A 14,288-nucleotide genomic window follows, 5' to 3' on the forward strand; every position below is an offset into this window, starting at 1 on the left:
TGCATATCAATTGTTCTACAGGCAGGAAGCCAATCTCGGGCTAAGAGACAGTCATTCCAAATAGTAGGTTTACCCTTTGACTTCTCACCAGCTCAGTGGCCTTGTGGATAGAGTGTCCGCCCTGAGACTGGGAGGTCGGGGTTCAATCCCTGGTCGGGGTTCAATCCCTGGCCGGGTTAAAAAAAAACTTAAAAAAACGTACAAAAAAACCTAAAGAAATTATATCGCTGACCGGGTTAAAAAAAAACTTAAAAAAACGTACAAAAAAACTTAAAGAAAATATATAAAAAAACACTTAAAAAAATAAAAAATAAATAAAAAAGAGAACTTAAAAAAAAAACCTTAAAAAAGTACGTAATTTATTATAATTGTTATTGCAATTTACGAGCTCCCTCACACACACACACAAAACTTAACTTAAAAAAAAAACTTACAAAAATAATTATTCTAATTGTTGTTATTGCAATTTACGAGCTGTTCGCTTCCCGCGTTTGCGCGTCTTACTTGTAATTATACATCGAAATTGCTCAAGTCCAGCTGAAACCAAACTCTGGAGACTGGAGAACAGAACGTGAACAACAGGCTAACTTTCGTGTGCTAAAACGGCTTTATGTATCATTGTGAATTCGTGATGGTTATGTTGCACATTTGAGTACTGAGTACTGACATGTTGGCCATCTATTGTATTTGCATCATCATCATTGTCTCCACCAGGCCGAAGGCATGGGGAGAGAGTATGTTTTGCACTCCATCCGTGTGTGTGTGTGTGTCCGTCCGTCCGTGTGTGTGTGTGTGTCCGTCCGTCCGTCCGTCCGTCCTTCCTTCCGTCCGTCTGTGTACAGCTAATCTCCGGCACCGTTAACCCGGCCGATGCCAAACTTTGCACACACACTCCCTGGATGCCAACGATGAACCTCTGCCCCACATTTTCCAGAACGGCCTGTTATAGCGCCACCATGAGGCAGCTTTTCACATTTATTACCTAAAACTGCACCAATCTGCGTGAAACGTTGCATGCACACTCCCTAGAGGCCAAGGACAAACCTTTGACCTGCATTTTCCGCATCTGCCTTTTATAGCGCCACCAGGAGGCCGACTTTTGTAAAACACATTTTTTTATATTACTCCTCCAGATTCTGTCCAAAAATCTCACAAATCGTTACACAGTATCTCTATGGTCATGTGCTCAAGTCGGATCTGTCTGATATTTCATATTCCATCCTAATTGGCTATTATTGGCTTTCACAGTTTGCAAGATTGCCCCGTTTTGAACAATAGCCTCAAATCATGAACGCAGCATGCAATTTACGTGAAATCTTTCACACATTTTCTTACTAGGCTGAGGAATATATCCCACCCTTTTCACATTGGCCTGTTATAGCGCCACCAACAGGTAGATTTTTGCAAAACACATTTTTGGAACAAAATGCCTCAAATCATCCAATTGCCATCAAAGGCGTATGAAGAAATGGCTACAGAAATACATGATCTCTGTAGTCATGTGATCAAGACGAGTCTGTTAGATTTCTCAGATTGTACACTGATTGGCTAACATTGCCTTCCAAAGTTTTCAGGAGTGGCCCGTTTTGTACAAAATGCTGCACATGTCCTGCTCATCCAGAATTCTATCCTCAGAGATGCTATGAGTGATCTGGCTCTCCTCAACAAAATGAAGAAAATTGTTGCAAAAACAAATAACAAAAAACATCCTCCTAAACATTTTGCCAAACATCACACACACTCCTATCCTCCTGGTGGAGACCTGTGCCCGGAAGGGCACTTTTTCTAGTTTGCATTGTATTTGCATCATTTCTCCCTGATCTCACTCCAGTGTCTCACCAAAGTGCCTAGAACTGAAGTATTTGCATATCAATTGTTCTACAGGCAGGAAGCCAATCTCGGGCTAAGAGACAGTCATTCCAAATAGTAGGTTTACCCTTTGACTTCTCACCAGCTCAGTGGCCTTGTGGATAGAGTGTCCGCCCTGAGACTGGGAGGTCGGGGTTCAATCCCTGGTCGGGGTTCAATCCCTGGCCGGGTTAAAAAAAAACGTAAAAAAACGTACCAAAAAACCTAAAGAAAATATATCCCTGACCGGGTTAAAAAAAAACTTAAAAAAACGTACAAAAAAACTTAAAGAAAATATATAATTTTTTTTTTAAAAATAAATAAAAAAGAGAACTTTAAAAAAAAACCTTAAAAAAGTACGTAATTTATTATAATTGTTATTGCAATTTACGAGCTCCCTCACACACACACACACACACACACAAAACTTAACTTAAAAAAAAAACTTACAAAAATAATTATTCTAATTGTTGTTATTGCAATTTACGAGCTGTTCGCTTCCCGCGTTCGCGCGTCTTACTTGTAATTATACATCGAAATTGCTCAAGTCCAGCTGAAACCAAACTCTGGAGACTGGAGAACAGAACGTGAACAACAGGCTAACTTTCGTGTGCTAAAACGGCTTTATGTATCATTGTGAATTCGTGATGGTTATGTTGCACATTTGAGTACTGAGTACTGACATGTTGGCCATCTATTGTATTTGCATCATCATCATTGTCTCCACCAGGCCGAAGGCATGGGGAGAGAGTATGTTTTGCACTCCGTCCGTGTGTGTGTGTGTCCGTCCGTCCGTGTGTGTGTGTGTGTCCGTCCGTCCGTCCTTCCTTCCGTCCGTCTGTGTACAGCTAATCTCCGGCACCGTTAACCCGGCCGATGCCAAACTTTGCACACACACTCCCTGGATGCCAACGATGAACCTCTGCCCCACATTTTCCAGAACGGCCTGTTATAGCGCCACCATGAGGCAGCTTTTCATATTTATTACCTAAAACTGCACCAATCTGCGTGAAACGTTGCATGCACACTCCCTAGAGGCCAAGGACAAACCTTTGACCTGCATTTTCCGCATCTGCCTTTTATAGCGCCACCAGGAGGCCGACTTTTGTAAAACACATTTTTTTATATTACTCCTCCAGATTCTGTCCAAAAATCTCACAAATCGTTACACAGTATCTCTATGGTCATGTGCTCAAGTCGGATCTGTCTGATATTTCATATTCCATCCTAATTGGCTATAATTGGCTTTCACAGTTTGCAAGATTGCCCCGTTTTGAACAATAGCCTCAAATCATGAACGCAGCATGCAATTTACGTGAAATCTTTCACACATTTTCCTACTAGGCTGAGGAATATATCCCACCCTTTTCACATTGGCCTGTTATAGCGCCACCAACAGGTAGATTTTTGCAAAACACATTTTTGGAACAAAATGCCTCAAATCATCCAATTGCCATCAAAGGCGTATGAAGAAATGGCTACAGAAATACATGATCTCTGTAGTCATGTGATCAAGACGAGTCTGTTGGATTTCTCAGATTGTACACTGATTGGCTAACATTGCCTTCCAAAGTTTTCAGGAGTGGCCCGTTTTGTACAAAATGCTGCACATGTCCTGCTCATCCAGAATTCTATCCTCAGAGATGCTATGAGTGATCTGGCTCTCCTCAACAAAATGAAGAAAATTGTTGCAAAAACAAATAACAAAAAACATCCTCCTAAACATTTTGCCAAACATCACACACACTCCTATCCTCCTGGTGGAGACCTGTGCCCGGAAGGGCACTTTTTCTAGTTTGCATTGTATTTGCATCATTTCTCCCTGATCTCACTCCAGTGTCTCACCAAAGTGCCTAGAACTGAAGTATTTGCATATCAATTGTTCTACAGGCAGGAAGCCAATCTCGGGCTAAGAGACAGTCATTCCAAATAGTAGGTTTACCCTTTGACTTCTCACCAGCTCAGTGGCCTTGTGGATAGAGTGTCCGCCCTGAGACTGGGAGGTCGGGGTTCAATCCCTGGTCGGGGTTCAATCCCTGGCCGGGTTAAAAAAAAACTTAAAAAAACGTACCAAAAAACCTAAAGAAAATATATCCCTGACCGGGTTAAAAAAAAACTTAAAAAAACGTACAAAAAAACTTAAAGAAAATATATAAAAAAACACTTAAAAAAATAAAAAATAAATAAAAAAGAGAACTTAAAAAAAAAACCTTAAAAACGTACGTAATTTATTATAATTGTTATTGCAATTTACGAGCTCCCTCACACACTTAACTTAAAAAAAAAACTTACAAAAATAATTATTCTAATTGTTGTTATTGCAATTTACGAGCTGTTCGCTTCCCGCGTTCGCGCGTCTTACTTGTAATTATACATCGAAATTGCTCAAGTCCAGCTGAAACCAAACTCTGGAGACTGGAGAACAGAACGTGAACAACAGGCTAACTTTCGTGTGCTAAAACGGCTTTATGTATCATTGTGAATTCGTGATGGTTATGTTGCACATTTGAGTACTGAGTACTGACATGTTGGCCATCTATTGTATTTGCATCATCATCATTGTCTCCACCAGGCCGAAGGCATGGGGAGAGAGTATGTTTTGCACTCCGTCCGTGTGTGTGTGTGTGTCCGTCCGTCCGTGTGTGTGTGTGTGTCCGTCCGTCCGTCCTTCCTTCCGTCCGTCTGTGTACAGCTAATCTCCGGCACCGTTAACCCGGCCGATGCCAAACTTTGCACACACACTCCCTGGATGCCAACGATGAACCTCTGCCCCACATTTTCCAGAACGGCCTGTTATAGCGCCACCATGAGGCAGCTTTTCACATTTATTACCTAAAACTGCACCAATCTGCGTGAAACGTTGCATGCACACTCCCTAGAGGCCAAGGACAAACCTTTGACCTGCATTTTCCGCATCTGCCTTTTATAGCGCCACCAGGAGGCCGACTTTTGTAAAACACATTTTTTTATATTACTCCTCCAGATTCTGTCCAAAAATCTCACAAATCGTTACACAGTATCTCTATGGTCATGTGCTCAAGTCGGATCTGTCTGATATTTCATATTCCATCCTAATTGGCTATAATTGGCTTTCACAGTTTGCAAGATTGCCCCGTTTTGAACAATAGCCTCAAATCATGAACGCAGCATGCAATTTACGTGAAATCTTTCACACATTTTCCTACTAGGCTGAGGAATATATCCCACCCTTTTCACATTGGCCTGTTATAGCGCCACCAACAGGTAGATTTTTGCAAAACACATTTTTGGAACAAAATGCCTCAAATCATCCAATTGCCATCAAAGGCGTATGAAGAAATGGCTACAGAAATACATGATCTCTGTAGTCATGTGATCAAGACGAGTCTGTTGGATTTCTCAGATTGTACACTGATTGGCTAACATTGCCTTCCAAAGTTTTCAGGAGTGGCCCGTTTTGTACAAAATGCTGCACATGTCCTGCTCATCCAGAATTCTATCCTCAGAGATGCTATGAGTGATCTGGCTCTCCTCAACAAAATGAAGAAAATTGTTGCAAAAACAAATAACAAAAAACATCCTCCTAAACATTTTGCCAAACATCACACACACTCCTATCCTCCTGGTGGAGACCTGTGCCCGGAAGGGCACTTTTTCTAGTTTGCATTGTATTTGCATCATTTCTCCCTGATCTCACTCCAGTGTCTCACCAAAGTGCCTAGAACTGAAGTATTTGCATATCAATTGTTCTACAGGCAGGAAGCCAATCTCGGGCTAAGAGACAGTCATTCCAAATAGTAGGTTTACCCTTTGACTTCTCACCAGCTCAGTGGCCTTGTGGATAGAGTGTCCGCCCTGAGACTGGGAGGTCGGGGTTCAATCCCTGGTCGGGGTTCAATCCCTGGCCGGGTTAAAAAAAAACTTAAAAAAACGTACAAAAAAACCTAAAGAAAATATATCCCTGACCGGGTTAAAAAAAAACTAAAAAAACGTACAAAAAAACTTAAAGAAAATATATAAAAAAAACACTTAAAAAATAATAATACAAAAAAAAAAGAGAACTTAAAAAAAAAACCATAAAAAAGTACGTAATTTATTATAATTGTTGTTGCAATTTACGAGCTCTCTCACACACACACACACACAAAACTTAACTTAAAAAAAAAACGTACAAAAATAATTATTCTAATTGTTGTTATTGCAATTTACGAGCTGTTCGCTTCCCGCGTTCGCGCGTCTTACTTGTAATTATACATCGAAATTGCTCAAGTCCAGCTGAAACCAAACTCTGGAGACTGGAGAACAGAACGTGAACAACAGGCTAACTTTCGTGTGCTAAAACGGCTTTATGTATCATTGTGAATTCGTGATGGTTATGTTGCACATTTGAGTACTGAGTACTGACATGTTGGCCATCTATTGTATTTGCATCATCATCATTGTCTCCACCAGGCCGAAGGCATGGGGAGAGAGTATGTTTTGCACTCCGTCCGTGTGTGTGTGTGTGTGTCCGTCCGTCCGTGTGTGTGTGTGTGTCCGTCCGTCCGTCCTTCCTTCCGTCCGTCTGTGTACAGCTAATCTCCGGCACCGTTAACCCGGCCGATGCCAAACTTTGCACACACACTCCCTGGATGCCAACGATGAACCTCTGCCCCACATTTTCCAGAACGGCCTGTTATAGCGCCACCATGAGGCAGCTTTTCACATTTATTACCTAAAACTGCACCAATCTGCGTGAAACGTTGCATGCACACTCCCTAGAGGCCAAGGACAAACCTTTGACCTGCATTTTCCGCATCTGCCTTTTATAGCGCCACCAGGAGGCCGACTTTTGTAAAACACATTTTTTTATATTACTCCTCCAGATTCTGTCCAAAAATCTCACAAATCGTTACACAGTATCTCTATGGTCATGTGCTCAAGTCGGATCTGTCTGATATTTCATATTCCATCCTAATTGGCTATAATTGGCTTTCACAGTTTGCAAGATTGCCCCGTTTTGAACAATAGCCTCAAATCATGAACGCAGCATGCAATTTACGTGAAATCTTTCACACATTTTCTTACTAGGCTGAGGAATATATCCCACCCTTTTCACATTGGCCTGTTATAGCGCCACCAACAGGTAGATTTTTGCAAAACACATTTTTGGAACAAAATGCCTCAAATCATCCAATTGCCATCAAAGGCGTATGAAGAAATGGCTACAGAAATACATGATCTCTGTAGTCATGTGATCAAGACGAGTCTGTTAGATTTCTCAGATTGTACACTGATTGGCTAACATTGCCTTCCAAAGTTTTCAGGAGTGGCCCGTTTTGTACAAAATGCTGCACATGTCCTGCTCATCCAGAATTCTATCCTCAGAGATGCTATGAGTGATCTGGCTCTCCTCAACAAAATGAAGAAAATTGTTGCAAAAACAAATAACAAAAAACATCCTCCTAAACATTTTGCCAAACATCACACACACTCCTATCCTCCTGGTGGAGACCTGTGCCCGGAAGGGCACTTTTTCTAGTTTGCATTGTATTTGCATCATTTCTCCCTGATCTCACTCCAGTGTCTCACCAAAGTGCCTAGAACTGAAGTATTTGCATATCAATTGTTCTACAGGCAGGAAGCCAATCTCGGGCTAAGAGACAGTCATTCCAAATAGTAGGTTTACCCTTTGACTTCTCACCAGCTCAGTGGCCTTGTGGATAGAGTGTCCGCCCTGAGACTGGGAGGTCGGGGTTCAATCCCTGGTCGGGGTTCAATCCCTGGCCGGGTTAAAAAAAAACTTAAAAAAACGTACAAAAAAACCTAAAGAAAATATATCCCTGACCGGGTTAAAAAAAAACTAAAAAAACGTACAAAAAAACTTAAAGAAAATATATAAAAAAAACACTTAAAAAATAATAATACAAAAAAAAAGAGAACTTAAAAAAAAAACCTTAAAAAAGTACGTAATTTATTATAATTGTTGTTGCAATTTACGAGCTCTCTCACACACACACACACACAAAACTTAACTTAAAAAAAAAACGTACAAAAATAATTATTCTAATTGTTGTTATTGCAATTTACGAGCTGTTCGCTTCCCGCGTTCGCGCGTCTTACTTGTAATTATACATCGAAATTGCTCAAGTCCAGCTGAAACCAAACTCTGGAGACTGGAGAACAGAACGTGAACAACAGGCTAACTTTCGTGTGCTAAAACGGCTTTATGTATCATTGTGAATTCGTGATGGTTATGTTGCACATTTGAGTACTGAGTACTGACATGTTGGCCATCTATTGTATTTGCATCATCATCATTGTCTCCACCAGGCCGAAGGCATGGGGAGAGAGTATGTTTTGCACTCCGTCCGTGTGTGTGTGTGTCCGTCCGTCCGTGTGTGTGTGTGTGTCCGTCCGTCCGTCCTTCCTTCCGTCCGTCTGTGTACAGCTAATCTCCGGCACCGTTAACCCGGCCGATGCCAAACTTTGCACACACACTCCCTGGATGCCAACGATGAACCTCTGCCCCACATTTTCCAGAACGGCCTGTTATAGCGCCACCATGAGGCAGCTTTTCACATTTATTACCTAAAACTGCACCAATCTGCGTGAAACGTTGCATGCACACTCCCTAGAGGCCAAGGACAAACCTTTGACCTGCATTTTCCGCATCTGCCTTTTATAGCGCCACCAGGAGGCCGACTTTTGTAAAACACATTTTTTTATATTACTCCTCCAGATTCTGTCCAAAAATCTCACAAATCGTTACACAGTATCTCTATGGTCATGTGCTCAAGTCGGATCTGTCTGATATTTCATATTCCATCCTAATTGGCTATAATTGGCTTTCACAGTTTGCAAGATTGCCCCGTTTTGAACAATAGCCTCAAATCATGAACGCAGCATGCAATTTACGTGAAATCTTTCACACATTTTCCTACTAGGCTGAGGAATATATCCCACCCTTTTCACATTGGCCTGTTATAGCGCCACCAACAGGTAGATTTTTGCAAAACACATTTTTGGAACAAAATGCCTCAAATCATCCAATTGCCATCAAAGGCGTATGAAGAAATGGCTACAGAAATACATGATCTCTGTAGTCATGTGATCAAGACGAGTCTGTTGGATTTCTCAGATTGTACACTGATTGGCTAACATTGCCTTCCAAAGTTTTCAGGAGTGGCCCGTTTTGTACAAAATGCTGCACATGTCCTGCTCATCCAGAATTCTATCCTCAGAGATGCTATGAGTGATCTGGCTCTCCTCAACAAAATGAAGAAAATTGTTGCAAAAACAAATAACAAAAAACATCCTCCTAAACATTTTGCCAAACATCACACACACTCCTATCCTCCTGGTGGAGACCTGTGCCCGGAAGGGCACTTTTTCTAGTTTGCATTGTATTTGCATCATTTCTCCCTGATCTCACTCCAGTGTCTCACCAAAGTGCCTAGAACTGAAGTATTTGCATATCAATTGTTCTACAGGCAGGAAGCCAATCTCGGGCTAAGAGACAGTCATTCCAAATAGTAGGTTTACCCTTTGACTTCTCACCAGCTCAGTGGCCTTGTGGATAGAGTGTCCGCCCTGAGACTGGGAGGTCGGGGTTCAATCCCTGGTCGGGGTTCAATCCCTGGCCGGGTTAAAAAAAAACTTAAAAAAACGTACAAAAAAACCTAAAGAAAATATATCCCTGACCGGGTTAAAAAAAAACTAAAAAAACGTACAAAAAAACTTAAAGAAAATATATAAAAAAAACACTTAAAAAATAATAATAAAAAAGAGAACTTAAAAAAAAAACCTTAAAAAAGTACGTAATTTATTATAATTGTTGTTGCAATTTACGAGCTCTCTCACACACACACACACACAAAACTTAACTTAAAAAAAAAACGTACAAAAATAATTATTCTAATTGTTGTTATTGCAATTTACGAGCTGTTCGCTTCCCGCGTTCGCACGTCTTACTTGTAATTATACATCGAAATTGCTCAAGTCCAGCTGAAACCAAACTCTGGAGACTGGAGAACAGAACGTGAACAACAGGCTAACTTTCGTGTGCTAAAACGGCTTTATGTATCATTGTGAATTCGTGATGGTTATGTTGCACATTTGAGTACTGAGTACTGACATGTTGGCCATCTATTGTATTTGCATCATCATCATTGTCTCCACCAGGCCGAAGGCATGGGGAGAGAGTATGTTTTGCACTCCGTCCGTGTGTGTGTGTGTCCGTCCGTCCGTGTGTGTGTGTGTGTCCGTCCGTCCGTCCTTCCTTCCGTCCGTCTGTGTACAGCTAATCTCCGGCACCGTTAACCCGGCCGATGCCAAACTTTGCACACACACTCCCTGGATGCCAACGATGAACCTCTGCCCCACATTTTCCAGAACGGCCTGTTATAGCGCCACCATGAGGCAGCTTTTCACATTTATTACCTAAAACTGCACCAATCTGCGTGAAACGTTGCATGCACACTCCCTAGAGGCCAAGGACAAACCTTTGACCTGCATTTTCCGCATCTGCCTTTTATAGCGCCACCAGGAGGCCGACTTTTGTAAAACACATTTTTTTATATTACTCCTCCAGATTCTGTCCAAAAATCTCACAAATCGTTACACAGTATCTCTATGGTCATGTGCTCAAGTCGGATCTGTCTGATATTTCATATTCCATCCTAATTGGCTATAATTGGCTTTCACAGTTTGCAAGATTGCCCCGTTTTGAACAATAGCCTCAAATCATGAACGCAGCATGCAATTTACGTGAAATCTTTCACACATTTTCCTACTAGGCTGAGGAATATATCCCACCCTTTTCACATTGGCCTGTTATAGCGCCACCAACAGGTAGATTTTTGCAAAACACATTTTTGGAACAAAATGCCTCAAATCATCCAATTGCCATCAAAGGCGTATGAAGAAATGGCTACAGAAATACATGATCTCTGTAGTCATGTGATCAAGACGAGTCTGTTGGATTTCTCAGATTGTACACTGATTGGCTAACATTGCCTTCCAAAGTTTTCAGGAGTGGCCCGTTTTGTACAAAATGCTGCACATGTCCTGCTCATCCAGAATTCTATCCTCAGAGATGCTATGAGTGATCTGGCTCTCCTCAACAAAATGAAGAAAATTGTTGCAAAAACAAATAACAAAAAACATCCTCCTAAACATTTTGCCAAACATCACACACACTCCTATCCTCCTGGTGGAGACCTGTGCCCGGAAGGGCACTTTTTCTAGTTTGCATTGTATTTGCATCATTTCTCCCTGATCTCACTCCAGTGTCTCACCAAAGTGCCTAGAACTGAAGTATTTGCATATCAATTGTTCTACAGGCAGGAAGCCAATCTCGGGCTAAGAGACAGTCATTCCAAATAGTAGGTTTACCCTTTGACTTCTCACCAGCTCAGTGGCCTTGTGGATAGAGTGTCCGCCCTGAGACTGGGAGGTCGGGGTTCAATCCCTGGTCGGGGTTCAATCCCTGGCCGGGTTAAAAAAAAACTTAAAAAAACGTACAAAAAAACCTAAAGAAAATATATCCCTGACCGGGTTAAAAAAAAACTTAAAAAAACGTACAAAAAAACTTAAAGAAAATATATAAAAAAAAACCTTAAAAAAAAAAAAAAAAAAAAAAAAGAGAACTTAAAAAAAAAACCTTAAAAAAGTACGTAATTTATTATAATTGTTATTGCAATTTACGAGCTCTCTCACACACACACACACACACACACACACACAAAACTTAACTTAAAAAAAAAACGTACAAAAATAATTATTCTAATTGTTGTTATTGCAATTTACGAGCTGTTCGCTTCCCGCGTTCGCGCGTCTTACTTGTAATTATACATCGAAATTGCTCAAGTCCAGCTGAAACCAAACTCTGGAGACTGGAGAACAGAACGTGAACAACAGGCTAACTTTCGTGTGCTAAAACGGCTTTATGTATCATTGTGAATTCGTGATGGTTATGTTGCACATTTGAGTACTGAGTACTGACATGTTGGCCATCTATTGTATTTGCATCATCATCATTGTCTCCACCAGGCCGAAGGCATGGGGAGAGAGTATGTTTTGCACTCCGTCCGTGTGTGTGTGTGTGTGTCCGTCCGTCCGTGTGTGTGTGTGTGTCCGTCCGTCCGTCCTTCCTTCCGTCCGTCTGTGTACAGCTAATCTCCGGCACCGTTAACCCGGCCGATGCCAAACTTTGCACACACACTCCCTGGATGCCAACGATGAACCTCTGCCCCACATTTTCCAGAACGGCCTGTTATAGCGCCACCATGAGGCAGCTTTTCACATTTATTACCTAAAACTGCACCAATCTGCGTGAAACGTTGCATGCACACTCCCTAGAGGCCAAGGACAAACCTTTGACCTGCATTTTCCGCATCTGCCTTTTATAGCGCCACCAGGAGGCCGACTTTTGTAAAACACATTTTTTTATATTACTCCTCCAGATTCTGTCCAAAAATCTCACAAATCGTTACACAGTATCTCTATGGTCATGTGCTCAAGTCGGATCTGTCTGATATTTCATATTCCATCCTAATTGGCTATAATTGGCTTTCACAGTTTGCAAGATTGCCCCGTTTTGAACAATAGCCTCAAATCATGAACGCAGCATGCAATTTACGTGAAATCTTTCACACATTTTCTTACTAGGCTGAGGAATATATCCCACCCTTTTCACATTGGCCTGTTATAGCGCCACCAACAGGTAGATTTTTGCAAAACACATTTTTGGAACAAAATGCCTCAAATCATCCAATTGCCATCAAAGGCGTATGAAGAAATGGCTACAGAAATACATGATCTCTGTAGTCATGTGATCAAGACGAGTCTGTTAGATTTCTCAGATTGTACACTGATTGGCTAACATTGCCTTCCAAAGTTTTCAGGAGTGGCCCGTTTTGTACAAAATGCTGCACATGTCCTGCTCATCCAGAATTCTATCCTCAGAGATGCTATGAGTGATCTGGCTCTCCTCAACAAAATGAAGAAAATTGTTGCAAAAACAAATAACAAAAAACATCCTCCTAAACATTTTGCCAAACATCACACACACTCCTATCCTCCTGGTGGAGACCTGTGCCCGGAAGGGCACTTTTTCTAGTTTGCATTGTATTTGCATCATTTCTCCCTGATCTCACTCCAGTGTCTCACCAAAGTGCCTAGAACTGAAGTATTTGCATATCAATTGTTCTACAGGCAGGAAGCCAATCTCGGGCTAAGAGACAGTCATTCCAAATAGTAGGTTTACCCTTTGACTTCTCACCAGCTCAGTGGCCTTGTGGATAGAGTGTCCGCCCTGAGACTGGGAGGTCGGGGTTCAATCCCTGGTCGGGGTTCAATCCCTGGCCGGGTTAAAAAAAAACTTAAAAAAACGTACAAAAAAACCTAAAGAAAATATATCCCTGACCGGGTTAAAAAAAAACTAAAAAAACGTACAAAAAAACTTAAAGAAAATATATAAAAAAAACACTTAAAAAATAATAATACAAAAAAAAAAGAGAACTTAAAAAAAAAACCTTAAAAAAGTACGTAATTTATTATAATTGTTGTTGCAATTTACGAGCTCTCTCACACACACACACACACAAAACTTAACTTAAAAAAAAAACGTACAAAAATAATTATTCTAATTGTTGTTATTGCAATTTACGAGCTGTTCGCTTCCCGCGTTCGCGCGTCTTACTTGTAATTATACATCGAAATTGCTCAAGTCCAGCTGAAACCAAACTCTGGAGACTGGAGAACAGAACGTGAACAACAGGCTAACTTTCGTGTGCTAAAACGGCTTTATGTATCATTGTGAATTCGTGATGGTTATGTTGCACATTTGAGTACTGAGTACTGACATGTTGGCCATCTATTGTATTTGCATCATCATCATTGTCTCCACCAGGCCGAAGGCATGGGGAGAGAGTATGTTTTGCACTCCGTCCGTGTGTGTGTGTGTCCGTCCGTCCGTGTGTGTGTGTGTGTCCGTCCGTCCGTCCTTCCTTCCGTCCGTCTGTGTACAGCTAATCTCCGGCACCGTTAACCCGGCCGATGCCAAACTTTGCACACACACTCCCTGGATGCCAACGATGAACCTCTGCCCCACATTTTCCAGAACGGCCTGTTATAGCGCCACCATGAGGCAGCTTTTCACATTTATTACCTAAAACTGCACCAATCTGCGTGAAACGTTGCATGCACACTCCCTAGAGGCCAAGGACAAACCTTTGACCTGCATTTTCCGCATCTGCCTTTTATAGCGCCACCAGGAGGCCGACTTTTGTAAAACACATTTTTTTATATTACTCCTCCAGATTCTGTCCAAAAATCTCACAAATCGTTACACAGTATCTCTATGGTCATGTGCTCAAGTCGGATCTGTCTGATATTTCATATTCCATCCTAATTGGCTATAATTGGCTTTCACAGTTTGCAAGATTGCCCCGTTTTGAACAATAGCCTCAAATCATGAA

This window comes from Electrona antarctica (genome assembly GCF_951216825.1).
Source record: "Electrona antarctica genome assembly, chromosome: 15".
NCBI lineage: Eukaryota > Metazoa > Chordata > Actinopteri > Myctophiformes > Myctophidae > Electrona > Electrona antarctica.